The 27,918-nt window shown below is 34.5% G+C and overlaps 1 long non-coding RNA gene across 1 annotated transcript in view; it reads left to right on the forward strand.

The window, feature by feature from the left end:
• The window catches only part of LOC125964438 (uncharacterized), a 337,716-nt gene that overhangs the window by 275,829 nt on the left and 33,969 nt on the right, over nucleotides 1–27,918 (forward strand). The window contains exon 4 of the long non-coding RNA XR_007477429.1: nucleotides 13,802–13,862. This is a non-coding gene — a long non-coding RNA (uncharacterized LOC125964438). The remainder of the gene's footprint in view (nucleotides 1–13,801; nucleotides 13,863–27,918) is intronic.

Below are 27,918 nucleotides of genomic sequence, written 5' to 3' on the forward strand. Positions count from 1 at the left end.
TATGTATTAACTAGATAAGTAATGATGAAGCCTCATTTTACTTTATGGTCAATATTTTAAGAAATCTTGTTTATTTAAAACTTCTCATTTCAATTAAAATGTTTTTATCGCCTCCCCTCTGATAGAAAGATAATTAATGGTCATAATTTCTTAATGAGTCTTGGTGATCATAAGGGTAAAAATAATAAATGATTTAATTTTTGCATTAATTGTTTGAAGTCAGTTAATTTAAAAAAAGCCTTTGTTCTCCATCTATTCATTCTAATTTTCTAAAGAAACTCAGACAATATTGTCTGAAGACTCCTGAATGTTCTTCGTTTATATAATTTAATAACTGTGTTTTATGGTGTCTTTAAGCATATTTTTGTAGAAAAAATTCTTATTTTTCCTGAAAATAATAATCCCATTAGAAGCCTTCTCCTTTAAAACCCACATGGTCTCAATGGAGTATTTTGACTTCAAGAATATGCAAGTTATTACTTACTATTCTTACTCCCATCTAGGCTTTGCTTTTAAATTTCACATTGTGCTTGACATAGTTTTATATTTTTCTGACTTAAGATTAATTCTGTTAAAAGATAAACTGAGGCATATTAAACATTTTAAGCATTTATTTGAGTAAAAACTGATTTGAATCTGGCAGCACCAAACGGAAAGCGGTTAGAAGCTCTCAGAAGGGCTTTACTGACAGGAAATATGGGATAGACTTTTTACAGAGAAGACAGAGAAGCAAAGCCAGGAAATTATTTGATTGGCTATACCTTAATCAGTTGCCTAATTTGGGAAAGTTTGTTGGCTGTTTGTGATCGGTTGTCCTTAGGTTTCAATTTCTTATCCTTGAGGCATTTCAGGCTTAGGTTTTGGTTTGCTCACAAAGGCTACTAAGGCACTAAAGCCACCTCATCTAATGCCCTTCTTGTGTGATTTGTTTAACAATTTCAATCTACTTTTTATTGTCATGAGCTATTTATGTTTTCTGCTTTTTAATACCATTTGTGCTCGTCATCACCACCCCCTCCACCTTGCCAACCACCATCATGCAAGTGTCAAGGAGGAAAATAAACTTTCCTATGCCCTTCTAGGTTCTTCTGGCTGGTCTAAGAATTAAATTAATGTGAGACATAATGTGAGACAGGTTAACAGGGTGAAATAAAAATTAGTTTTGTATGTACGGGAACCTCACAAACATGAGAAGTTCAAAGACAGAAAGGTAAAGTGAGGTATATATGCCATCTTGAGCTAAGGAATGGGATAGGTGCCTGGGCTTCCAAGGATAGGAAGGTCATTCACAGGACAATAAGAAGAACAGATGTTCAGTAATTAGATGTTTACTCTGCCATATAGGTGAGGCCACTAAGATAAAATTTATCTCTGATGATAACTTTTTCTGGGAAAAATCCCCAATTTAAATTCTTCTCGTTAAGGGAGGGGTAGTAGTTTCTCTTGAGCCAGCAGGTCCTCAACTGCCATTAGCTCAAAATAATCCATGTGTCAAAGTGGTACATCTTGGGGAGATCTGTTCTGAACCCCTACAAAAGTAATACCTATAACCACAACATACCACACTGTTTCTTTTTATTCTTTTCTTTTCTTTTTTTTTTTTTTGTGGTACGCGGGCCTCTCACTGTTGTGGCCTCTCCCATTGTGGAGCACAGGCTCCGGACGCCCAGGCTCAGTGGCCATGGCTCACGGGTCCAGCCGCTTTGCGGCAGGTGGGATCTTCCCAGACCGGGACACGAACCCGTGTCCCCTGCATCATCAGGCGGACTCTCAACCACTGCGCCACCAGGGAAGCCCCACACTGTTTCTTATAGCCTTTTTATTTATGTTTTTTAAAAACTTTCTGGTCTAAACAAATTTGAATCTTTCAAATAATTTGCTTCATGTAGTTTCTTCTCTTAAAGATTCTCAAGGCCCATATCATCAAAGAGGCCCTGTAAAAGAAAGTATTTTTTTCTCACTAAAATTATGAAGAAAATTAAACAAAAGGTAGTATGGGGAAGATAACTTTATCCAGTTTTTGATTTTGTCCCAAGCTTCACATTTCAGCAGTAAAACTTCTGTTTGTATCCTCCGACAACACAAGAAAGGAAAATGTAGATGGAGGGACAGTGAGGGGGAATTCCTAAATGGCAGCAGTTAGTATCGTTTGAAATATAGAAAATGTTCAAGAAGAAAATAAAAAGGAAGCAAAACTGAAACATAAGACAACAGAAGATTTCAAAAATTGTAATTTAGCTCAGAGGTCAGCAAACTGTAGCTGGCGGGCCAAATCCAGGACCTATTTTTGTACATTCTACTTGCTAAGAATGTTTTTTACATTTGTACATGTTTGAAAAAACAAACATATTTTGTATGTGAAAACTGATGAATTAAAACTGTGTTGTCCATAATAAAATTTTATTGGAACACTGCCACATTCTTTAATTTATGTATTGTCTGGACTGTTTTCATACTGCAATAGCAGAGTCAAGCAGTTATAACAAAGACCATATGACATGCAGCACCTAAGGCATTTATTATCTAGCCCTTTAGAAAAGTCTGCTGACCCCTGATTCAGAACATTTCCCCAAGCTAATTTTCCTAGCTGATCAAATCATTGTTTATTGAATAGCATTCTGGGATTTCAAGTCCAAATAAACCAATAAGCAGCTAGTTTGTTCAGATTTTTCCAGGAGCATTTTCTTTAGAATAACACAAGGACAGTGCAAACAACCGTGAAAGCAGTTGCTTTGGTGTATTTGTTACTAAAATAATAAATAAATAAATAAACTGCTTATTTTGAGATAACTCATATGCAGTTCTAAGACATAAAACAGAGAGATACCATGTATTATTTACCCAGTTACCACTTGAAAATAATAGTATGAAATCACAACCTAAATATTAACATGAATACACTTAAGGTACAGAATATTTCCATCACCATAAAGGATTCTTCATGTTGCCCTTTTATACCTACACCTGCTTGCCTCCCACTTCCACCCTCGCCTTAACCCCTTAACCACTAATCTGTTTTCCATTTCTATAGTTTTATCATTTAAAAGATTTGGAAATGGAATCATAAAGAATGTAAGCTTTGGGGATTGGCCTCTTTCATTCAGCATAATTCTCGGTTGTGGTGTGTGTCAATAGCTTGTTCCTCTTTATTGCTGAGTAGTACCCCATGGTATGGATTTATCAGTTTGTTTGACTACTTATCACTTGAAGAACACCTGGGTTGTTTCCAGTTTCAAGTTATTATGGAAAAAGCTACTATAAACATTCATGTACAGGTTTTTGCATGAACATAAATTTTCATTTCTTTGGGATAAATGCCCAAGAGGAAAATTGCTGGGTCATGTGGTAAACAAATGTTTAGTTTTTGAAAGAATATGCCAAATAGTTTTTCAGAGTCGCTGCACCATTTTACATTCCCATCAACAATAATATGAATGATCCAATATCCTCACCAACGTTTAGTGTTGTCATTAAATTTTTAGTTTTAGCTCTTCTACTAGAAGTGTAGTAATATCTCATTGTGGTTTTAATTTGCATTTTCCTAATGGCTAATAATGTTCAACATCCTTTAATGTGCTTATTTATCTATATATCTTTTGGATGAAATGTCTCTTCTTTGTTTTGCCCATTTTCTATTTGGATTATTTGATTCTTTTACTGTTGAGTTGTGAGAGTTCTTGATATTTACTAGATACTGGTTCTTTGTCAGATATGTGGTTTGAAAATATTTCCTTTCAATCTGTAACTTGTCTTTTCATACACTTAATTGGACCTTTTATGGAGCAAAAGATTTTAAATTTGATGAGGACCAATCTATCCATTTTTCTTTATGGATTATGATTTTGCTGTCAATTCTAGGAACTCTGCCTAGCTCCAGATCCCAAAGAATGTGTTCTATGTTATTTTCTAGAAGTTTTGTAGTTTTATGTTTACATTTAAGTTAATTTTTTGAGTTGATTTTTAGTTGTTTTTAATTAATTAAAATAATAAAAAGAATAAAAAAGAATAAATTACTAAATAAAATACATAAATTGAGTTTTAAAATTTTGAGTTAATGTAAGATACATATCAAAGTATTCTCTTTCTTTTTTTTTTTTTGATTGGTAGATGTTTAATTACTCCAGTATCATTTGTTGAAAAGTTTATCTTTCCTCCATCGAGTTGTTTTTGCATCTTTGTCAAAAATCAATTAGGCATGTATATATGGGTTTATTTCTATATTCCCTGTTCTGTTTCATCGATCGATGTGTCTATTTCTTTGCCAATGCCACACAGTTTTTTTTTTTTTTGAGCCACACAGTTTTGATTATGATCAAACAGTAATCTAATATTATATTTATTATTAATATATTATTATGTAGATATATAACCTTATACCTAATGTTAGTATATTAAGTAATATACTATTATATACTGAGTCTTGAAATTGGATAATTCCTACCAATATTTTTTTTTCCAACATTGTTTTAGGTATTCTAGTTCCTTTGCAATTCTATATGAAGTTTGGAATAATATTATCTGTCTCTACAAAAAAATTTTGCTGGAATTTTGATAGGAATTGTGTTAAACCTATATATCAATTTGGGAAGAATTAACATCTCATCTATATTGAGACTTGCAATCTGTGAACATATGTTTCTCCAAATCTCTTAGGTTTCTTTCATCAGCATCTTTATAATCTTCAGCATACAAGTTTTGTACATTTATTTTAGATCTATACCTAAGTATATCATTTTGAGTGATTTTCATTAGTACTGTATTTGTATCTTTCATTTTCTTTTTCCTTTTTTTTAAAATATACTTTGTTACCCTAGCTAGGAAAGAACTTACAGCACTAAGTTGAATAAGAATAGTGAGAGTGATTATTGCTTATTGCTGATTTTAGGGAACAGCATTTAGTCTTTCCCATTAAGTGTAATGTTGACTATAGGGTTTTTTGGTAGAAGATCTTTATCAAATTGAGGAAATGCCCTTTATTCCTAGTTGTAAGATTGTTTTCAATCAGGAATGGAGGCTGGATTTTTTTCAAATTCTTCTTTAGTATCCATTCATATTTTCATGTGATTTTTTGTTTCTTTAGCCTGTTAATATGATGGATTATATTGATTTTGGAATATTGAACTAGACTTGCATCCCTGGAATACATCTCAACTGTCGTAGTGTATAATTCCTTTTATATATTGCTGAATTTTATCTGCTAATATTTTTTTAAGAATTTTTAAGTCCATTTTCTTAAGGGATATTGGTCTATACTTCTTTTTTCTACTGTCTCTGTCTGGGTTTATTATCAAAAAGATATTAGTTTTATAAAATAAATTAGGAATTGTTCCCTTTTCTATTCTCTAAAAAAAATGTATAATTTGCATTAAATCTGTTTAAATATTTGTTAGAATTATTCAATGTAACTGTCTAAGCCTGGAGATTTCTTTTTGAGGGAGTTTTTAAATTATAAAGTCAATTTTTAAAAATAGATATAGGGCTATTCAAATGATCTAATTTATATTGGGTGAGTTGTGGTAATTTGTGTTTTTGAAGAAATGGTCCATTTTATCTAACTTGTCTAGGTTCTGTGTTTAGTGTTTGTAGCTTTCCATTATTGTTTTTTGTCTGCAAGGGTCTATAGTGACATATCCCGTTTCATTACAGAAATTGGTAATTTGTGCCTTCTCTCTTTTTTATTTGCCAGTCTTGCAGGAGATTTGCCAAGTTATCTTCTGTTATCTTTCCCTTATTGGTTTCTAGTTTGATTCCATTTTGTTCAGAAAACACACTCTGTATGATTCCACTTACTTCTAATTTGTGGACATTTGCTTTATGGACCAGGATATGGCCTATCTTGGAATATGTTTTGGGGCACTTGAAAAGAATGTATATTCTGGTATTGTTGGATCGTATGCTGTAAAAATGTCAGTTAGATCCTGTTGGTTGATGATGATGACTCTATATCTGTGCTAATTTTCTGTGTAGTTATTCTATCAATTGTTGAGAGAGGTGTATTGAAGTTTACAACTATAACCATGGATTTGTCTGTTTTTCTTGTCTATTACCAGTTTTCACACTATACAGTTAACAGCTCTTTTGCTTGGTGTATACACATTCAGGGTTGTTATGCCTTCTAGCTGGACTGTCTTTTTTATTTTTTAATCATTTTATGATGTTTGTCTCTGAGAATTTGCTTTGAAGTCTCTTTTATTTGATATTAATATCACTTTCTTTGATTAATGTTTGCATGATATATGTAGTTTCCATCATTCTACTTTCAACCTGTGTATATTATTGTGTTTGAATTGAGTTCCTTGTAGAGAGCATATAATTGAGACATGATTTTTTTTTTTTTTTGCGGTATGCGGGCCTCTCACAGCTGTGGCCTCTCCCGTTGCGGAGCACAGGCTCCGGAGGCGCAGGCTCAGCGGCCGTGGCTCACGGGCCTAGCTGCTCCGTGGTATGTGGGATCTTCCTGGACCGGGGCACGAACCCGTGTCCCCTGAATTGGCAGGTGGACTCTCAACCACTGCGCCACCAGGGAAGCCCGAGCCATGATTTTGTTTTTCACTCTACTGTGCAGGTCTCTGCACTTTAATTAGTATATTCAGACAATTTACATTTAATTTAGTTATTGATATGTTATGGTTTAAGTCTGCCATTTTATTCTTTGTTTTCTGTATTTTCTCTCTGTTTTTCATTTCTCCTACCTTGCTGTGGGTTACTTGAACAATTTTTAGAATTTTGACTTACCTAGTGTTTTCCAGTGTAGTTTTTTTTTAGTAGTTGCTTTATATATTAAATTATATATACTGATGTCTTCATTTTGCCAATTCAGGTGAAGTATGTAAACTTTACGTCCTTTTTTTTGTACCTTTATCCTTATCCATTTATGATATAATTTTCTTAAATATTTCCTCTACATAAATTTAGAATCGCATCAGATAGTGCTAAATTTTTATTTTCACCATCAACCATAATTTAGAGAACTCCAGAGAAGGAAAGTCTATTATTTTTACTCATTTTATCCTACTGAATTCTTTCTTCTTTTCTGAAGTTGTTCCAAGGTTCTTCTTTTATCATTTCCTTTCTGTTTAGACAACTTCCTTAGCCATTCTTTTAGGGTAGGTTTACTGTTGAAAATTATCTTAGTGTCTGTCAGATACTGTTTTGATTTCCCCTTCATTCCTGGAGGATATTTTCCATAGATATCGGATCCTCGGTTAACAGTGCTTTTCTTTCAGCCTTTAAAAATGTTGTGCCCCTTCCTTCTGGCCACCATAGTTTCTGATGAGACACTCACTTGTCAGAATTGTTTTTCCCCTATAGGTAAGGTTATGTTTTTCTCTTGTTGCTCTCAAGATTTTTTTCTTTAGTTTTCAGAAGTTTGACTAAGATGTGTTTTGGTGTGGATTTCTTTGGGTATTTCCTGCTTGTGGTTTGCTTAACTTCTTGAATCTGTATGCCTTCTGCTAAATTTGGAGAGTTTCCAGTCATTATTTCTTTGAGCATGTTTTATAACTTGCCCTTTTTATCCTTTCTTTCTGGGATTCCAGTGGCATAAATATTTTATCTTTTCTTATAGTTCCATAGTTGCATAAGTCTCCATTACCTTATTTTTCTTTAAGCATATTTTCTTTGTGTGGTTCAGTTTGGGTAATTTCTATTGTTCTAGCTTTCAGTTCACTGATTCTTTCCTTTGCCCCCTCCATTTTTTTTTATTAGTTATTGTATTTTCTACTTATAAAATTTCCATCTGGTTATTTTTTATATCTTCTATTTCTTTGCTAAGACTTTTAATTTTTTTAAATTTATTTCAACCATGTTCATAATTCTCATTGAAGCACTTTTGTGATGGCTGCTTTAAAATCTTTGTGAGGTAACTGTGATATCTCTATCATCTTGGTGTTCACATGCATTGATTGTCTTTTTACATTAAGTTTGAGATCTTCTTGCTTCTCTGCATGAAAAATTATTCTCAGTTGAAACCTGGACATTTGGGTATTATGTTATGAGACTCTGGATCTTATTTAAACCTTCTGGTTTTGCTAGCTTCCTCTGACACTAATCCAGCAGGAAAAGGGGGAGTACAGCCTTGTCACTGCCAGGTGTATGTAGATGTACAGGCTTCCCCCTTGTGGCCACCACTGACACCTGACTGGGAGGGCTCCTTGTTACTGCAAGGAAGGGCTCAGAGTTCCTCTTCCCCAGCAGGCCTCCACTGATACCTTCCCGGCTGGGAGGGGTTGGAGTGGTTTGCTACTGCTCCCTTCATGGCCTTTGCTGGTTTACAGGTTGAGGGATAATGGGGTTGTCTTATGACTACTGGGAAGTTTCTAATGTCCTGACTCTCCACTAGGCCTCCTTTGTCTGACACCACTTTAGTGGGAGGAAGAAGCTTGCCTCATTACTTTTGGGTTGGAGTGGGTGTTCAGCTTCGCCATGAAGTTTCCACTGAAGCTGCATTTGGGAAGGAGGGCCCTTGTTATCCCCTGACAAGGACGAAAGAACCAATTTCCTACTCAGACTTTCCTACACTGCCCTGGGGCTGGGGAGAGCAGGTTGGGGAATTTTGTTCTAGCCTAGCAAGGGTGGCACTAGGCTCCCCACTCTGTCTTTGCAGGTATGTGGTGCGTGTTTGTGTGGTGTTGACTGGAGCAAAGTGTTACTGTCCCCGTGTTTTCCATCTTTCTAGCCTGCTGCTTTCCTGGTGTTTGGCTACTTCTTCAGATCCAAGTTTTGGATATATGAGGCAAAATTAAAATGCAGGGAACTCACCACCATGTTGTTCCTTGGGTCCTAGAGTCCCTAATTGGACTGTCTTCTCTCCATCTTTCAGAGTCTCCTTACCTTTGTTTTATATACAATGTCCAGGTTTTTTTCATTGTACTTAGCAGGAAGATTTAGGAAAAACTACATCTACTCCATCTCCCTGGAAGTGAACATCTGCCATGTCCATTTTTTGTTTTTAATTGGCAAGGCAATATATAATTTTCAAATTAGGTTCTTTAAGTAATCAAACAGAACTATGAAAAGCTTATAATTGTATTTTGTATTAAAAAGAGAAAATTTAAAATAGCAAAATGACAGAAAGCGTCTCTATCTGTAAGCTATTTTTTATATCCATTTCACTTCCACTTTCTAATTCCTATCACTTTGTTTCTTGACTAGCAATAAATGCTCGTTTAGGACCTACAACCCTTCTCTTTAGATGTGAGCTTTTCTCACTTAAAAGTTCTTACTGAATGAGTCCCACATGGGGGCATATCCATTTGATTCATTGCTGTTCCCCTATGTCTACCAGAAGGCCTGGCCACATACTACTACTTAATAATATCTACTGAATAAGTGAATGAGAACTCAAAATTTAATTTTTTTCTTTCTGTGAGAGCTTATCTACTTTCCTCTTACTGTGCTGAAGCATGGGGCATATGTGTGTGCCATGCTCAATTCTCCACCAAGCACTCTAAGGCTTAGGACATTAGCAAAATTTGTCCAGAATTTTGCAATCAAGAAAAAAGCATTTTTAATTTCAGTACATATGTAAGTTTTGTTTTATGGTTTACAATTGTTTGTATTCTGAATTACAAATGGAGAGGACACCAGGATGTTTCCCACGCATGTGTGTGTACACATTCACTCCTACCATTCCTCAAGAAAGCGACCCAAGGACCATGACTCAAAAAAGACTGTAGACCTTTTCCAGGATATTTCCTTGGTCCCTGATTTTTTTTTTTTTTGATGGTTTTCTTTTATTAAGCAAGTCATGGTTTGATTATTTTTTTGAATTTTTGTCAGGTATTGTGCAGTGTGTGTGTGTGTGTGTGTGTGTGTGTGTGTCTATACATGGAGGAGGGATAACATTAGTCCATAATTTTGTAAGGCACTGAATATAATTGAAAAACTTTTGGTAACATAGTTATAAAGATTCCCTCATTGTTGAAAAATTGAAACATTTTTAAATGCAGATAGGAGAACATGATTCTTTTTAGTACTACTGAGTATATTTGGCTTAAATACTTATAAGACTTGCTTTACCGCTTGGCTTTAGATTCTGCTTAAGGAAATGGTGAAAGATTTAACTCACTGTACTTTTGTTAGAAGGTATGGAAATGTTTGTCCACTGGAACTTTCGTCGTCTGCTAGAATGGCAATTCATTCAGCAGAGGGAACCATTTCATTTTAATGCCTAAGAGCTGTTGATATATTTCCTGCATCTTTCAAAGGCATCTTTCATGCCACACAGGAAAACTGTAGCTTGTGAAGGAACAGAAAGATCACTTCTTACATGAGTCAATCTCAGCAAAGTTGCACAGCAGCTGTGCTAGGTACTGATGAGGATTACCACAGGACCCAGTTGCAGGGGTTTGTGTGGTTGAGGAGACAGCTGGCTCCCTCAGGGGACCACTTTGAAGGAGATTGCAGCAATAATGCATCCCCACTGTTGCTAGTGGATATTGTGGCCATGTAGTACAAAACTGGTGCCAGATAAAATCAGAAAGTAATAAAAAGCAAGACGAAACTCAGAGATTTTAAATCTTAATGTGAGGGACTAAAACAAATGTCCTGGGCTTGTTGCATTCACTCATAAGGAAAAGGAGACAGAGGAAGGGATGCCTTTAAACTCAGAAAACTTACAGAGACTTCAGTCTTTTCATTTGAGAACCATTTGGGTGTGTTGTGAAATAAAGTTGCAGAGTAGGCATGTTCAGACCTTTATTTGCTACATTTAGTAGGAAAGATTCTCCGCCCCCCCGCCCCCTCCCCCTTTAACTACAAGAAGCCAGAATTTTCCGTGCAAACTGAAGCAGGCATTGCAAGAATCAGATTCACTTTGGACGACTCTTCACATTCCAAGTCATCATTGCATTAGGCAGCACAATTCCATCTCTGGTTGATGGGCAGAAAAAGTGGGCAGCTTGCCAGGTAGACGTTTCCATGACTCCCAGCCCCCAAAGGTGATGCGTTTTTCAGCTAATTCAATGAAGAGTGGGCTGAACTTTGGGTCTAAACGAGACAATAGCTGCCTTCGCAGTATCAGCAGAATGGGTGATGGGAACGCACTCTACATTTGGCAGAGAATCATGTGACCTTACGACTGAGATTTTGTGATGGTGCCAACGGAGACTTGGAAAGCAGCAACCGTCCTGACTTTTTTCTTCTTTTTTAGCATGGCTCAGAAAATGGTGGATCTTAGTACTTGACTTTAGCCAGACTCAGCAAGAGACTGAGCTTTGCAGCACAACTTCGCCTTTATTCTGGGTTTTTGGCAGGCCACCAGGAGGCTGTCCCTTTCACGCCTGATAAATTCTGCTGCTTATCTCTAAATAGGGGGGAAAAAAAGAAAGAACATATAAACAGAATATTGAGGCATAACAAGTGAATCCTAAAATTGTATGTGCTTTTTGCTTTTTCTTACTGCTGATTTTTTTTTTTTTAATGTTAATACCCTTTCTGCTTGCTGAAGAATCCAAGTAGTTTTGTTTTGTTGTTGTTGTTGTTGGTTTATAATGAACAGGCATTTGAACTGGGCAAACAGGACGACAGCAGCAGTGAGCATGAGATCATTGCTGCAGTGTAGCAAACTGGCACCCTGCCTTCTCACCCTTTTGGTTCAGGAGACAAACGTGTGCAATCCTCATTTCTAAAGTCAGCACAGCCTGGAAGGATTCCTGGTCTCTCCCACCTTCTACCATTCTGCTGCCAGGGACGGCAAGGATTGGTGCAGCTTCTGCGCAGTGCTTTGTGCCTGGAATACCGAGAAGGAAGAAAAAGAAGACAAGCACCCTGGTCCTTTTTTCCAAGAAATAACAGGATCCATGAAGAAAAAAAAATCTGAGTTTGTCTTACTCCATGCAACAGTGCTGAAAAAAAAAAAAAAAGAGAGAGAGAGAGACGCTACTGCTCAAAAACAAAAACAAACAAACAAAAATCCAAACCAAAACAAACCAAAAAAAAAAAAAAGCAAACATTGGCTTGTATAACTACAGAGACATCGCGCTTTGTAAAGCAGCTTTGTAAGGCAGCATAAGCAAATGAGCCTTCTTTATATGTATATTTCAAAAATATGGCATAATAAGCAATATATTGCACTTGGTGAAATCGCACCTTTCATATCAGGTATAACTTTTTTTGTTGTTTCTTTTTAAGTCTACTGTTATATAAAAGGGGATACTTGAACTTTCAGTTTACTCTTTTATAGCTCATCACCCACCTTACTCTTATTAACTTTTTCCTTTTGCTCTCTTGCTCTAATCCTGACTAGAATAGAAACTTTAGTAAAAGTAGAAAAATCTCTATGAAAAAGACGATACCTGTTTTTATTTTTGTTATACATAGAAGTTTTGAAAAAACATTAACATGTTATCTGTGCTTTTTGTGTACAGTATTAGTTTTTGCTGTCTAAGAAGAGTGAGTGTTTAGCCCTAGTTGGTAAAGAAACTAAATCTTTCATGTGCTGTGACTCATAATTTGAAATGTGAGAGAAGAAACTTTTTGAACTTCTAGAAAAGGGTTGTATTAGAATATGTATTAAACTTCTCTGATAACTGAAATTTAGTTTAGGGGAAGTTATATTTAAATTACTCACCAGGATTTCAGTATACCAGAAAAAGGGATGAAAAGATCATTTTCTCAGTTGCTAAGTAGAAAAAAGCTTTTTCCACAATAATACTGACTTTTAAAATATATTTTAAAGAAGAATTTGTCTTACAGCTGTTACTGAGAGCGTTGGAAAAATCCATTAAGTATTTTAGTGGAGAAAGTACATATAAACTTATATGTTTAAAGCAATGTTTTGGCTTAGCAGATAAATGCATTGCATTCTAATTATTTTGTCTGTTTGTAGAAGTAAATTGCTAAGCAGTTTAAGCATTTTATTATAAAAACCCAGTTTTGCCTGGTTCAGTGGGAAAGGTTTAACTGATGTATTGCACCTATTTTAATTTTTATTAAAACTGTTTCTAAACACGTTTAAAAATTGTTAAAGAGAGAAAATGCTTTTGAAATATATAGCTTATATAAATAAAGACTATAATTTGCATGTTAAGAATTGATACTATATTTTCCATGAAAAGAATAAACTTTAAGCAAACTGTTGTGCTTTAAAATCGTATTTTATTATAATAAAAATATATAGGGTATACAGTGAAAAATACTATAGAACCGATGAATTCTACCTTCTTATTTGTTATTCTACAAAGAATTGTGGGAAATTACAAATACCGTATATACTGATAACATTCAAGTAAAACGTTTTATTAAGTTTATTGGTGATTGTTCACTAATTATTTAAAAAGTAGCTCTTGTTCCTTTATGCTGCCTCAGCTAATGGAACATCAACTTTCACAGGCTTAATTAACATTTATAAACCTGTTTTCATGTTTCAAGATCCTTTAGTTGAAAAACATTGTTTTAAATGTTATTTTTAGGAGCCATTAATCTCTACACTCTTAATTATCTTATTAAGCTCCATGCCAAATCCAAATCTCTTTTCAGCTTTCACTAGTTCATTGTGCAAAACCTAGTCCCTTCTTTAACAGCCATGCCTCCTTTCACTTTCAAAACTGTTACTGTGAAAACAACACCAACCAAAATGAACGCATAAATGCAAACTATGAAACCACATTATATGTCATATGAGTAGCCTTGGGTGGGGCTCCATGAGTCTTCCAAGCCTTTAAAAAAAATACATTAAAAGGTTTTGCCCATTTTGATATTGTGTTTTCTTCTCGATCGTCTACCTTCATTCCCACCATCCACCCAGATGCTCCTCCTAAACAGCAGTTGTCTGATATTTCTCCCTTTGTGGTTGTTTTAGGGAAAAACTTAAAATGGATATGAGAAGTGAAGAAAGTGATCATAGGAGAAAATCATCTCAGGTAAAAATAAAAAGCAAAAGAGCAATTAATGTTTAAATCTTTTAAAGAAAAAATAATTTTGACTGTGTTTAGTTATAAGAATTTGTTTCATACTCTTTATGGATCTAGCTGTTGGAACTGTCACTGATGGTTTAAGGATTTATAATATTACCTACTTTTGTGAAAAATTTTTCTCTTAGTTTGTGATCAATGTACAGTTCGGTTCCCTCTGAATATAGATCTATATATCCATTCCTATAACATAGGTGAAATACAGTTGAATAGAAAGTAATTTAGGAAAAAGAAAAATTATATTTTGTCATTTGTCATACTATAAAAAAGGAAGTGAAATCTAGGGAAAGAGAATAAAGTCATGCTTTTTCTTTTTTATGATCTAATAAGAGAATGAAACCAAAATATACATTCTTATAGTTAAGATGAAATGCAGAACAAATATTGCCTTTTATTTCATGTCTAAATTTATGAATATATGTTGAAATATTTTTACTACATTTGAATTCATGATTATTGACTTTTTTTACTGTAGTTTTTAATAAGTATGGGAATAGTTAGAAAACATAATAGTAAAAATTATATAGACCACATTATAGTTTATAAAAAACATTTTATTTATTTCAAAACATGCAAAAACACTAATTAATTTTTATGTAGTAATATTAGTTTTCACAATGAAGATATAATTAAAAATGCTAAATATTGTGGATATGTGTGAAACGATTAATAATGTACAACTTTTAATTTTGTTGCCCTTGAGCCTGGAATCTTAAAAAACGTGTACGTGACTGGCTTTATGTTTACTCTTTGTGTGTTTGCTTATTGTCTGGTGGTTTAAATTTTTTTTTTTAATAACAGTTTATTTTGCCCAACCTGTTGACCAGATGAGAGTTGTATGCAGCCATATAGTATGTTTTGAGTATATCTTTTTTGAACAATAAGTTTAAATATATTGTGTTTAAGAAACAAGGTATCCTCTTTTAGGCAATAGACCTGGAGTTTAAATGTTAGCGCGTGGTGGTAGTAATAATGCTATTAATGTGTCATTAATTTTTGTTTTCTGATATTAATTTCTCCAAATATTGTTCATTTCAGTATTATTCCAACTACAGACACATATGTATATTTAAGAATTTAAATAACTTCCTGTGTTCTTTGCCTAATCAATAAAATCTTACTTGTTTTATGAGAAAGTTATATTACCAATTCCTTGAAACCACTAACTGAGGTTTTATAAGAGTTAAAACAAGCAGTCTAACTCTTACACAATTAGCTTAATAGTTAATTTGGTCTTAATTATAGGCTTATAATACTATATTCATGCCTCAAAATTATGTAATTCATACATGCATGTATGGATTCTTTTTTATTTTCTTTTAAAATTCATCATTAATTAGAATAGTCTAATTCCAAAATATTCAACCTGAAAACAAAAGTAATCTGTGAAAACTCTTTCACTATACTATTTTTAAAATTCTCATGTATATAACCTGTATTTAGTGTAGAATATTTATGAAGCCCTTTAAGTGGGAATATGCATACTTAGAGCATTTCAGCATTTAAATACTTATGCTAAGGGATTGATATTATTATTTTGGTCTCCTAACTTCATCATACATTTACAACAAATTCTGCATTATGAGGGAGCCCATGTGAGACGTTGCCCATTGGCATAAACCCGTAGATCCGATCTTGTGGTGAAGTGGACCGCACAAGCTCGCTTCTATGGGTCTGTGTCAGTGTGGTAATCTGACAAAATGCTATACACAATGCAGTTAAATAATATTTCAATCAAACTCCTGTTAAACTCTAGTTGTTTACTTTTGAAGTGACTATATTTTCCTTTGGTTTTCATGTATATATATAGATATATATATATAAATCCTCACCTGTCTTACGAGGCAGGCTTCAGTTGTTGACCACTTGGAAGGGCTCATAGCACAGCCATTGAAGTTTAAATCCAAGTATATTAAATTGCTTAAGAAATTTGAATTTTTTATAGCAAGGTTTGCACCAAGCTCTGAATAGATCCTGTTCAGAAACTTCTGTTCACATTCTAGTGGTTAGTGCAATTCATCAACTTTAATAAGAAAATTAAAGGCTATAACTGGATTTTGTGTCCCTATTGAGCCTAGTTCTCTTTATAAATGAAGCTGAATGATACTGACTTTTAATATTATTAATTGCTGGTGGAATTACTCCATGAGAGATGTCAGAAGACATTTTATATGACCTATGCTGGAAACCCAAGAGGTTAGGGTAGTCCTAGTAGATACATATTAAGTTTATTGGTAAAATGTTAGAATATTATATCTACATCCTTGCCAAGTCCTTAGGTATATGGCTGCCATATTTGGAGGAGCTGACTGAAGATATGATAAGGAGTTTGAAGCAACATTGGAAGCTGTGTGCATCCGGGTTGAGGTAGTAGGTTGTATGGTTTAGAGTTACACCCTGGGAGTTAACTGTACAACCTTCTAGCTTTCCTTGGAGCACACTTGAGCCATCGAGGAATTCTTCATCATTTTAATCTAATCGAGCTAATTTCTGTGCAAGAAGGTTATGTGTCATGAGTATTTTAGATAATTAAAATTATCCTTTGTCTGTAAATATTAGATTATTATATTTGCATCTGCTTATAAACTCTGGCAAGATGGTATTTCTGATAGGTTGTTACTCTATGATTAAACATTTTTAAGAATTGGTGAGTAGTGACAAACTGCATTTATATTGCAGCTTTCATCATCCATAGATTCACAAAATTTGGCACTTAATTTTGCAAACTTGTCATTGGTCTTTCTATTTTTATTGGCTACTTAGACACTACAGTTAAAAAAAGAAGTCTGCTAGTGTCAATGACTTTCACAGCACATTGTCTGAGTCTTTCTTATGACACATCACTTTCTCCCTTATGTTATGGCTATCTATGTGCTTGTTTATTTTTTCCATACTAGACTGTAAGCCCCTTGAGGGCAAAGTCCATGCCTTATTTTTCATTGTATCCCCTGCAACGCCTTACACATAATAAGATCTATTTATTTATTGGATGAATGAATGGAGATCTCACCCTGTGATGAGTTTCTATGGAATATTTGAACGAATTACAACAGTGGTCATAAATCTGAGTTTTTTTTAATTTGTCCTAAAACTTACCTAAATTTAATTCACAGAATGCTGTGCAACAGCAACATACTTGACTTGTTTTTTGACTGTGTTGAGTATGTCTACTCATCATAGACATATGATTTAATTTCAGACTGCTTTTTCTCTAGAATAAAAATAATGGACCAAGTTCATTTTTATTAATAAGTTCATTACAGTTTATAATCTTACATTTTGATTATGTAGATTTCTTTTGACTTTTTAAAGTCCTTGATTTCCAGATGAATGATTTTCCTTTCAGCATGTCTTATAAATCAGCTTTTTGTATACTGTATACTTTCCTTATCTTTTACTTTTAATTTTTCTACAGCTATATCTGTTGAGTAAAACAGGAACAACTAAACCAGAAACGTATTAAGAAATTAATAACAAATAAGTATATGAAGTATAATTTGAGGATTACATTTTTGCTTGCAGGAAAGGCACCTACAATATTCTGTCTGTACAAAGCAAATTGGTCTCTTTGGAGTCCATTAGCTTCGTGCCAACTTTAATGGCAGTGAATGGTGTAATTTATATAGATTGTTTTTCAGTCACAGAATTAAATAGCTGTAGATATTATACCTTATTTAAACTCCCAGCATGAAACATTGAATACATAAGAAAAGGTTTTTAGATACAATTATATGTTAAGAACTATAAGATCCTGGCTATGTGGTGATGAGATTTCTATAGAACACTCTGGCATCCAGATGTCTCAGAATCTAGAATTTACCAACAATGGCAGTGAAGAAGGAACTTTCGAATTACCAAGGGGAAGAACACATGAGCCTTAGAAGGCTTGAATACCAGTGAGTTCAAGCAAAATTATTTGACTGCTATGCAGAAGTTAGAAACTAGTAGTCTCTGAGAAAGAAAAGTCTTTTCAAGGACTAATCAAGAGATAATGAACAAGGGTCAGGTGACATAGACAAGAGAGTGAGAAAAAGAGGGTTAGAAGAAACAGACAACTGAGTGGTAAACAATTACATCTTGTAAATAGTTTAGCCCTTGAGAGCCTAGTTTCCCTTGCATGTGTATGTGTGCATGTGTGTATCCCAATACTCTGTGTACAGATTTGGAGACCAAGTCATGTACACACTGAGGTCCAAATAAAATACTATTTCCAATAAATGCCTGTTTCCATACAGTGCAATAGAGTTAAATATATCACAGAAGTCAACTATGATGTGCAGTTTAAGGATAATTTTATAAAAATACTATGACAGATGTATAGAATATCTAAAGTGAACTGGTATAAAAGAGTACCTGAAAAGTGACAAAGATGTAGCTATGATCCACTGTGTTAGTCTTGCAGAAATCATAACTCTGAAGGGCAGAGGATAAAATTAGCCTCAATGAAGAAAATAAAGAGAATACTATGTGGGAGAATTATGCTTTCACTAGTGATTAATAGTAAATTTTGCTCTTCCAGGTCCTATATTTATGTGAAAAAAATGGCAAATGACAAATATATAAACTGACAAGATTATTTTTAAAGAAGCTAAGTTTCAGGACCACTGCTGGTGTCTATATCTAGAAATAGTTAAATTATGACTAAGAAACCATGGAGAAACTTTGTACATTTAGAAAGTTAGCATTCAACTGGAGAGCAACTATGTAGATGGAATAATTCCTTTAAGAATTTTAAGCGGTCAAGTTTTACTCTGTTCCAAGGTTTCCACATTTGGTAACAAAGGAAGTGTGAAAATTCAGGAAACAAACATCAGCAAATCATATTTTACTTAACTAATATCTCTTTTGGTATTTTGGGACACTAAACTTAGGTTCATAGTGGCTGATTGACCTTACATGCTTTGTGGAATGAGGCAGGAAGGAGTGAGAGTAGGAAGGAAGGAAGGAAAGAGGGAGAAAGGAAGGAAAAGAAGGAAAGGAAAGGAAAGGAAAACAAACTGCAAAGCAATTGATTATACCTTACCAGAAAAGTCTAACTTAGTTCATAATAATAGCTCATAATATTATGAACTAAATTGGCCAAAGTAACTATGAGGGAATCAGATAAATCGCTTGGCAATTGGACTGAGTCTTCTTGAAAACAATCCAGCAGTTCATGAACTATGTTATTGGAATAAATGAGTCACTTTCTGTAAATAATCATTTTGTTTCTCTTATTCCCTATTACCAAACGCTGACTCATGAGCCTAGGTGATTCCCCAAATGATGTGATTCAGGATTCTGCCCCCCTGAGCATTATTTCACACCCGTATCTAGTTTCTCTTCTCAGAATATAGGAATAACTCTTGAGGCCACTGATGTTGGCTATACCCACAACAGCCCCCTAAAAGACCCCTAGGGAACACCCATGAAAATCATTAAGTGAAGATTCTGACATAATCAAAAGAGCATTTATCTATCACTTGCTTACCAATTCCTGTCATCCACTACTACTTCCAAGCAAACCTGCTACCAGTTGATATCATGTTCTTCAAGATCCATGTATATCACCTCTTCATCCACAAAGCTTTTTCTCTTTCTCTAAAAGGGAATTTCTCCATTTTAAATCCTCCTAGCCCTTGCAGCTTTTATTCCCACAGGGTTTTCTCTAACTTCCATTAGTAGTGAATCCAAATGCCCCAAGGGAATGTGACCTGTGACTGACCTTTGTACCTCCTGCAGTATACCTATAGTTTTTAACTATTGGATTGAGTTGAACTTTAAATCATTTATAGGCAATCGAACTTACACACATCTTAAACTATGCTTCAGCAGTAAAATCCTGTGTTATTCAAGACATTTCTATACTCTCCAGAATATATCATTATGGGATGAGGAGGGTTTTTTTTGTTTGTTTGTTTTTAACCCTGTCTTGATTAACAGACCAGCCTTGATTAAGCCTGTCATATGCCATTGAAGCTTATTTATGAAACTAACTAATCTCTATTATTTTTAATAAATCTAAGCCCCTTACATACAGAAATATGTATTTTCGAAACTCACAACTCTTACCATAGTGCTAAGCTTATAGGGTGAATTGAAGAACTCTCTGGTGAATAAATAGAATTTTTTTAGTGAAATAAAAACATTTATGTGATACAGTGGAATAATTTTATATTTAAGTGGACTTCTTCCAACTTTTAAAATTTGGAATTTAAGAGAAATTAGGAACATCACTTTTAACTATTATGAAATCTGTTTGATGGTGGTTCTTAATTTTTAAGTTGGCGTTGTCTGTGTGTGCCTTCATTTGTAACCTCACTCTAGGCTATGCAGAATGTGTGAGTTAAATAAACTACCAATGTTTCTTCCCCACACCTATCTGATCCCTCTTAAATCCCAACTTTGTTACTTTTCACTGTGAACTCTTGGAGCACCTACTTGACTCCAATCATACTCAGCCTTGCATTTCCCCTTACTTTTTATATGTTTAGATAGCAAGTAATAAAGTTAGATTGTAAGCCGTATAGTTCATGTATACTTTTACGTAGTAGGCACTTAAGTAGTACTTGATGGAAAGTAAAAATAAAATCTAGAATTATAAATGGTAAGAACCTTAGAAATCAATTGGCCCACTTTCCAAGTGACCAAACTGAGTCCCAGAATGTTTAATGATTTTGCAGGGGTCAATCCACTAGCTATGGACATAGCCCAGATTTCTATCCAGGCCAGTGATCTATCCAAGAAAACATATTTTATGTTTGCTATCGATGGATTTTTGAGTAGTAATTTTTGAGTAATTAATCTTAATTAATTAACTGATTGAAATGAGATAAGGTTTTACTACTGAAAGACTACAAATAACACTATCTTCAGATAAAAATATGATAAGTATATAATTAATATTATTTAAAATCAACTCCATATCCATTTAATTCTTTCCTTTCAAGTACCAGTGCACTCTTATTCTTCTAGGCATAGAGAGGAATTTACCCTCCAGCTCCACTGTGATACTTCTCCTCCTTCCAGAATCATTCTTTCCTTCCAGAATCATCCTCTTCCAGACAGGAATTTACCCTCCAGTTCCACTGTGATACTTCTTCTCCTTCCAGAATCATTCTCTAGAAGTATGGCCTAGCAGTTCGTGGTATATCTTAAGTGAAAAGGGAAGAACTATGAATTGGTTAACCTCTTAGCATTGTGTCGCTTAGGAGAATGGAAATTAATATGAAATGGTAGCCATAACTAAGTCTAGCTTTAGAGCTCAATTACCTATGCCCCCCATGAGATATGCAAGGTAACATGTTGTAAAACACCTTACCAGGGGTCATGAACTTAAATAACTTCGGAGTCTAGGCTGTGTAATAAGCCAGACTTAAAGACAAGAGGAAGTGAATGAGGACTGTGGTAGACCAAAGAAACCACGCTTACTTTCAAGATATTCCAAAATGACTTCAGCAGTCACTCTAAATTTGGCCCCCAGAGTCAGCCAGTTCTCCATCTTTGGTATGAAGGTATCACACAGTAAAGCAAAATTGCAGTAAAACTGTTTTTTTTCTGATGAGCCTAACCACATCTTCTCTTCTGGTTGAACTAGATAATTTGGAGTATCTTTGATACTTTCAGGTAATTCTAAGGAGTATAAAGAAAGGTAAATTATGGCACACTTACATGCTTATGCTGTTATTTCAAATAAACATGTATGATTCATGATAGTCTAAATATTTCCTTGAATGTAATTGACTAATGAAAAATATTCATTGGTCAAGCAACAACTACCAATTACAATATTATTTTGATGCTATTTTAATGAACAAAATGTAGTAGTAGAAATTGTAGTAGTCTTAGTAGTAGTATGTAGACTTTCATTTGCATCTAAATCTAGATGTAGAAAGCAATGAAATTCTTATACTTCTTATTTCTCAACTAATTAATGTTATAGATAAATGGGTAGATAGCATTTTCAAGTCAGAAAAGAATCAAAAAGTTAAATAGAGTGAACACAATTAAAGTTGAGTGTTCTTGTCTCCATATAAAGTCTTAGACACTCAGGCAACTGGGTAGACTTCAAGAGTAAAGTAATAATATTGCTGTTAGTTATATTTTGTGTTATAATTAAAAGACCAGTTATGCATAAATCTGGAATTAGATCAGGTTCCTGTTCATAAGTTTTTCAATATAATTTAATCCAATGAAAAATTTGGCAAATAGAAATGACACAATCATTTGTGAGTTTGAAAATGCTGAGTTTATAGTAATAAAGAAAACATGTGTTTGCAATTTTGCTATGCGTAGTAGAAGCCTTCTTATTTAATACAATTGGGATCAGTAGTTGAGTAAATTCACAAAGACTTTTAAAGAAACAGTTCTTAAAATTAATACATGCATACGGTACATATTTTGTTTAAATTTTAAAACTTGATTATACATTTATTTGCCAGTATTTTTAATTTGGCAAATAAAAATGATACAATCAATTGTGAAAATGCTGAGTTTATAGTAATGAAGAAGGCATGTGTTTGCAGTTTTGCTCTGTGTAGTAGAAGCCTTCCTATTTAATACAATGGGGATCAGTAGTTGAGTAAATTCACAAAGACTTTTAACAAAACAGTTCTTAAAATTAATACACGCATACTGTGCATATTTTGTTTAAATTTTAAAACTTGATTATATGCTTATTTGCCAGTATTTGCCAGTATGTTTATGTAAGCCAAGACCTGTTTCTGAGTTTGGGTTGCTGATTATAGATCTTATTCACCTTTTCTTTCTGTAAATCCCATAATGCATCATTTTTGATTTCTAATTTTGATTGCTTATATGTCTTTAAGTGCAAATCCAATACAAAGAAATCTGAAAGGAGATTCCTATTTTTCTCTATGATTTTTTTCTAATGTTGTCTTACCTACATTTTATACTATAATAATTTTTAAAGTGACAATTTTATTGTCTTTCCAAAATTTTCAGGTTTAGAACACCTCTTATTCTTTTACACTCATATTTAAATTGGTTTAGATAATATTTAATTAAATTATACAATTTTATATTAAGCCAACGGACATAAACTGGTTTGGGAACAAACATAACTGACTGCCAACGGGCATAATCTGGTTTGGGAACAAACAAAACTGATTGCCAGCAAGCATACACATCTCTTGGTGGGATTAAAAATACTTGGGTGTTCTAGAACTTTCTGAGGTGATGGAAATGTTCTCTGCACTGTCCAAAACAATAGCCACTAGCCATATGTGGTTACTGTGACTGAAGAACTGAATTTTAAATTTAGTTAATTAAAATTTAAATAGCTACATGTGGCTAGTAGCTAGTATATTGGACAGTACAGCTCTAGAAAGTACTTTACTTGCTTTTAGCATGCTGATGGCATCTGTAGAAAATGTCAGATAATCTGTAAAGTGGTGAATGGTTAAGAGTACTTTCTCTGTAGTTGAATTAAGATTTAGGGGAAGAATGGCTTGGGAAACTCAAACTGGTTTGGAATTCATTTTTGTTTTGTTTTTAATTTGTTTGTTTATTTTGATCCTATTTGAGTATAGATTTAGTTCGATGGAATTTTAAAACTTTATTCAAAAAAAGCAGCCAAAACATTAGAAACTACAGAGGTTTGCAGTTTTTTTCTGAAGCATTCGATCAACACAAACCTAATTAGAAAGTAAAGACATTACTTCTCACATTGCCCTGCCATCCCCCCAAAAAAGTGTTCTTAATTTAGGATCCTAGATCCATAAGGAGCCATGGAATAAACTTGTTCAGTCTCTGTGCCCTTTGAAAATATTTATAATTCTTTAAAGGTATGCAGATGTGTTTATTTTACTGAGGAAAAAGTCCTAGCTCTTGTCAGATTATCATGGGAGTCCATGATTTCCTGAAAAAGTTAAGAATAACTTTGGTTATTTGTTTAATACTTTTTAAGGTGCCAGAAGTTGATTAATTAGTACATTCTAATAGAATTGTAAGCCTTCTCTTACAAATATTGTAAATCTATCTACCTATCCATCCATATATATGTTTCAAATTATATAGTTTATATATGTTATTAATATTGAAATTTTAATTAAACTTTGTACATATATAATTTATATGTAATTTAATTAATACTATATGTATAATTTAATTAATTAGCTAAACCTCTGGAATGTGGTTGAAAAAAGAGAGAGAATAGCTTCATTTCTTGGAAAGATTCAATAAAATTGAATAGCTAAAATCACTGTCATATTAAATTTGAAATTTCAACTGTAAATTATTACAAAAAATCATAAAAATGTAGATTGAACCATCTCTGTTTCTTGTATCAGTACCTTTACGTGTTCTTGCTTAAGAATGGACTGGGTCCACTGAAATGGCACACCATGGGTACAATTTATGAAACCTGAAAACACCATTGCCAGTCCCATACTCAATGAAAGGACTTGTCTCACATGAAAATATTGGAAAAATTAGAAAATTATACTTTATATATATTTTTTAGAGAAGATGTTGGGGGTAGGAGTTTATTAATTTATTTTTGCTGTGTTGGGTCTTCATTTCTGTGCAAGGGCTTTCTCGAGTTGTGGCAAGCGGGGGCCACTCTTCATCGCGGTGCGCGGGCCTCTCACTGTCGTGGCCTCTTTTGTTGCGGAGCACAGGCTCCAGACGTGCAGGCTCAGTAGTTGTGGCTCACGGGCCTAGTTGCTCTGTGGCATATGGAATCCTCCCAGACCAGGGCTCAAACCCGTGTCCCCTGCATTAGCAGGCAGATTCTCAACCACTGTGCCACCAGGGAAGCCCTATACTTTATATGTTTTAAGAAAAATTAGGATATTTATGTTTTAATGTATATTTGTGCTTCCCTTTCTATTATTTTTGTTTAATACGTCAACTACTGAGCCCAAACCCATCAAGTAGGATGGCCTCTACTCTAATAGTATCAGTCCTCTTTTAAAAGTGAGAAAAGCCACAGTCAGGTTTATATAGTTCCCTACAATCACATAAATGGTAAATCCTAGCACTGGAACAAATGTGTCTTACATCAGAGGGGTTCATTTGAACTGTTTTGCTATAACGCTTCCAGTGACAGAGGCTTAGCAATTCGGGAACAGTTGGTCCCCACAGTAAAAGTTTGAAAGTAAGATTTGCTCTACTTAGAATGAAAATGCAGCTTCGCTAGTTAGCTGACCAGCCCTTTTTGTGCCTCCAGAGACTTCCTAGACCAGTGTTTCTTTCATTGAACAGCAAAAGTTCAATGGGCTCTTTTCCGTTTCTGATTTTTTAAAACATAGAATAACATGAGGTTGTCGGACCTACCTAAAAATAACAAATATATTTACTTCTAACTGGGAATTTACCAGCTCAGTGTGGTAAACAGTTTATTTAATGATAAAGAGAAACATGGAGCGGCATCTATTACATAAATAATTACTTCTGTTTTTAAAGTCTTCAAAACATAGGAGTACAATAAACCTTACTCACAGGCTACTTGAGAGAGCTTATTGCAATTTGGGACGTATCTAACAGTGTTCCTTACATCGTCTGGGGACTCAGAGCAACCTCCTGTTTCTTTCTACCGTTTCTAATACTATTAGCTTGAAGCTTGTTTATTTTTCCCTGCCTTGCTCTGAGTTTTAAGACCTCTTAGAACAGTGGTTTCTCAACTTCACTGCTTGAAGACCTGCAGTGGGGAGGGGAAAGTGGGGCAAGAGGTGGGTGTAGTTCGAAAAAGTCCTCAGTGTTATTCAGATTTTCCATCTGCGTTGTCACCTATTCCGGAAGACATCCGTTTTGTGATAGTATTTCAGAGGCCTCAGAAAGGTCACTCCTGCTCCAAAATAGCTTGGTCTTTGATTGCACAGTAAGCTTAGAGCACAGTTTTTAGAGTGTTCCCCATTCTGCAGTAATAAGGAGATTGAACTCCAGCCCTGGAGTCTGGCACACCTGAATTTATAACAAGTCTGAGTCAACTACCACTACAAAAGCTGATTTTTCCATCAGTGCCTCGTGACCTTCATCTGTAAAGTGAAAATTATGGCACTAATACTGCAAGGTTTTCGTGAAGATGAAAAGATTATATATATGGCATGTAGCAGGCATGGTGCCTAGTAGATAATAGGAATTGAAAGAAATATAATTATTATGGCCATCATTATACATATTAAATGGTGCAGTGTAGTGTTTATTTATTAAACATCCCACAGATTCAGTGCTGTGGAGTTTACCCTGGTGGAGCCACAGCAAACACTGAGAGGAGGTGGTTTTCTCTGAGTCCTCCCGCTTGATTCCTGAGCACCGGGGCTTTGCCGCCTGGCTTTGCTGATTTGAAGAGGTCACATTTCAGATGGTCTTCTCACTGGCAGATCATGGTAGACAAGAAGTCTCACCTTTTTCTTCTGGGAAAGGAAATAGTCCATCTTCCTATGTCTGAAGTTGTCTTTTCCTTTTTGGCTCATTTTTACTTTGAAAACAGGCAGTTTGTCACTACTGCGATAAGTTGCTTAAGTGCCTTAGTTTTCCCATCTGTAAAATAGGGTTAACAACCCCTTCCTGTAATACTTCTCCAGACTCTTGAGAAAATAAAACTATGTAATGTGAATAAAGAAAAAAATGTAGCATCAGCATTCCCACAAATAGAAAATTAACCATTTAAACTTACCTACAGGAAATTTTGTAGACTTCCAGGGAAGGGGAAGTAGCAAAGTCTTCTTAAGCTATTCATTCCCAGGGAGAAGATGTCTCTCTCAATACCTCTCATTGTCACTGTCTCTTTCTCTGTCTCTGTCTGTCTGTCTCTCTCTTTCTCTCTCTCTCTCCTTCTGTGTCTTCCCTTTTCTCTCTTGTGTTCTGTTTGTATTACTGCTCATGAGTTCCTTTCTCAGATCTAGCCAAGTGCTAAAAGTAAGAATGTTATATTTATGAGCTAAATGAATGAATTATTGATTAATCAAATCAGTTAATGAGAGCAGCTACAGAAATGTAGATTTTAGTTCATAAGAAACTAGAAGGTATTAGCTACAGTGTAATTAATATATTAATAGTTGGTTAATCTTCGTGATCATCTTGGACAGGTGATGCCATAGGAAGCTAAGTCAGTCCTGTAACTTCTTCCCAACAGGTTTCTTTTTTTATAAAGCTGATCATTTCAGTATGAGCTAGGGCATGCCCACCTTTCCTGTGTGATAAGATCGATTTGCATTAAACATTTCTCACCGAAAACTAGGTGGGTCCCTATGTTTCATGATTAAATTAATGTTTGGTTAATCTATAAAAACTTAAGTTCAGTTTGCCATGCTAGTCCAGTGAAAGCATATTCAGTAATTTTATTGCAACCAATTTTCATTTTAGATAATAGGAGGTTTTTGAACTGAGTTCAAAAGTTTGTGAGGTTTCAAACATGGTTCTTTGTCCCTCTTTGCCTCAAGCTGGATACAGTGCTATGTCAGGGTATTGGATAGTTTCCCGAAGCAGGATAACTTCCAGGGAGGAAGCAACATAGGCATCTAAAGTTCAATGGTGTCATGCATGTAGGGTCTGATATCCATTAACTATTGCTCTGATCATGTCCCACAAATCTACAGAAAGCCCACATCGCCTTCCTGGGTCCTGGATGAGGGCCTAAATACTCTCCAGAAAATAGCATCTTTACCTACTTGGCCCTAAGCACCTATTATTCCATTCATGGTGGTGTCAGAGATTTCAGAAGCTGAGATAGTGACCTTGCCCATTTTTAGATGCTGACTGTTAAAATGATGACTTTGAAAGTTCTGTGGCTTTCAGAGTAGGTGTTTTCAGACTAGGTGGATGATTGTTGGGTGCAGGGAAGGTGGACCTTCTTTCTTTGTTTAGATAGGTTCATTACAAAGCATGGGCTTTATATATAGGGCTGTTAGATTTAGCAAGTAAAACTATGGGATGCCGAGTTAAATCTGAATTTTAGATAGATGATGAATAATTTTTTAGTATCATTATGTTCATTACTTCATGTTGTTTCCATTGTTTGTCTGAATTCAAATTTGACTTCACCACTTACATTTTTTTTTAA

The sequence above is a fragment of the Orcinus orca genome, chromosome 5 (genome assembly GCF_937001465.1).
Source record: "Orcinus orca chromosome 5, mOrcOrc1.1, whole genome shotgun sequence".
Taxonomy (NCBI): Eukaryota; Metazoa; Chordata; class Mammalia; order Artiodactyla; family Delphinidae; genus Orcinus; species Orcinus orca.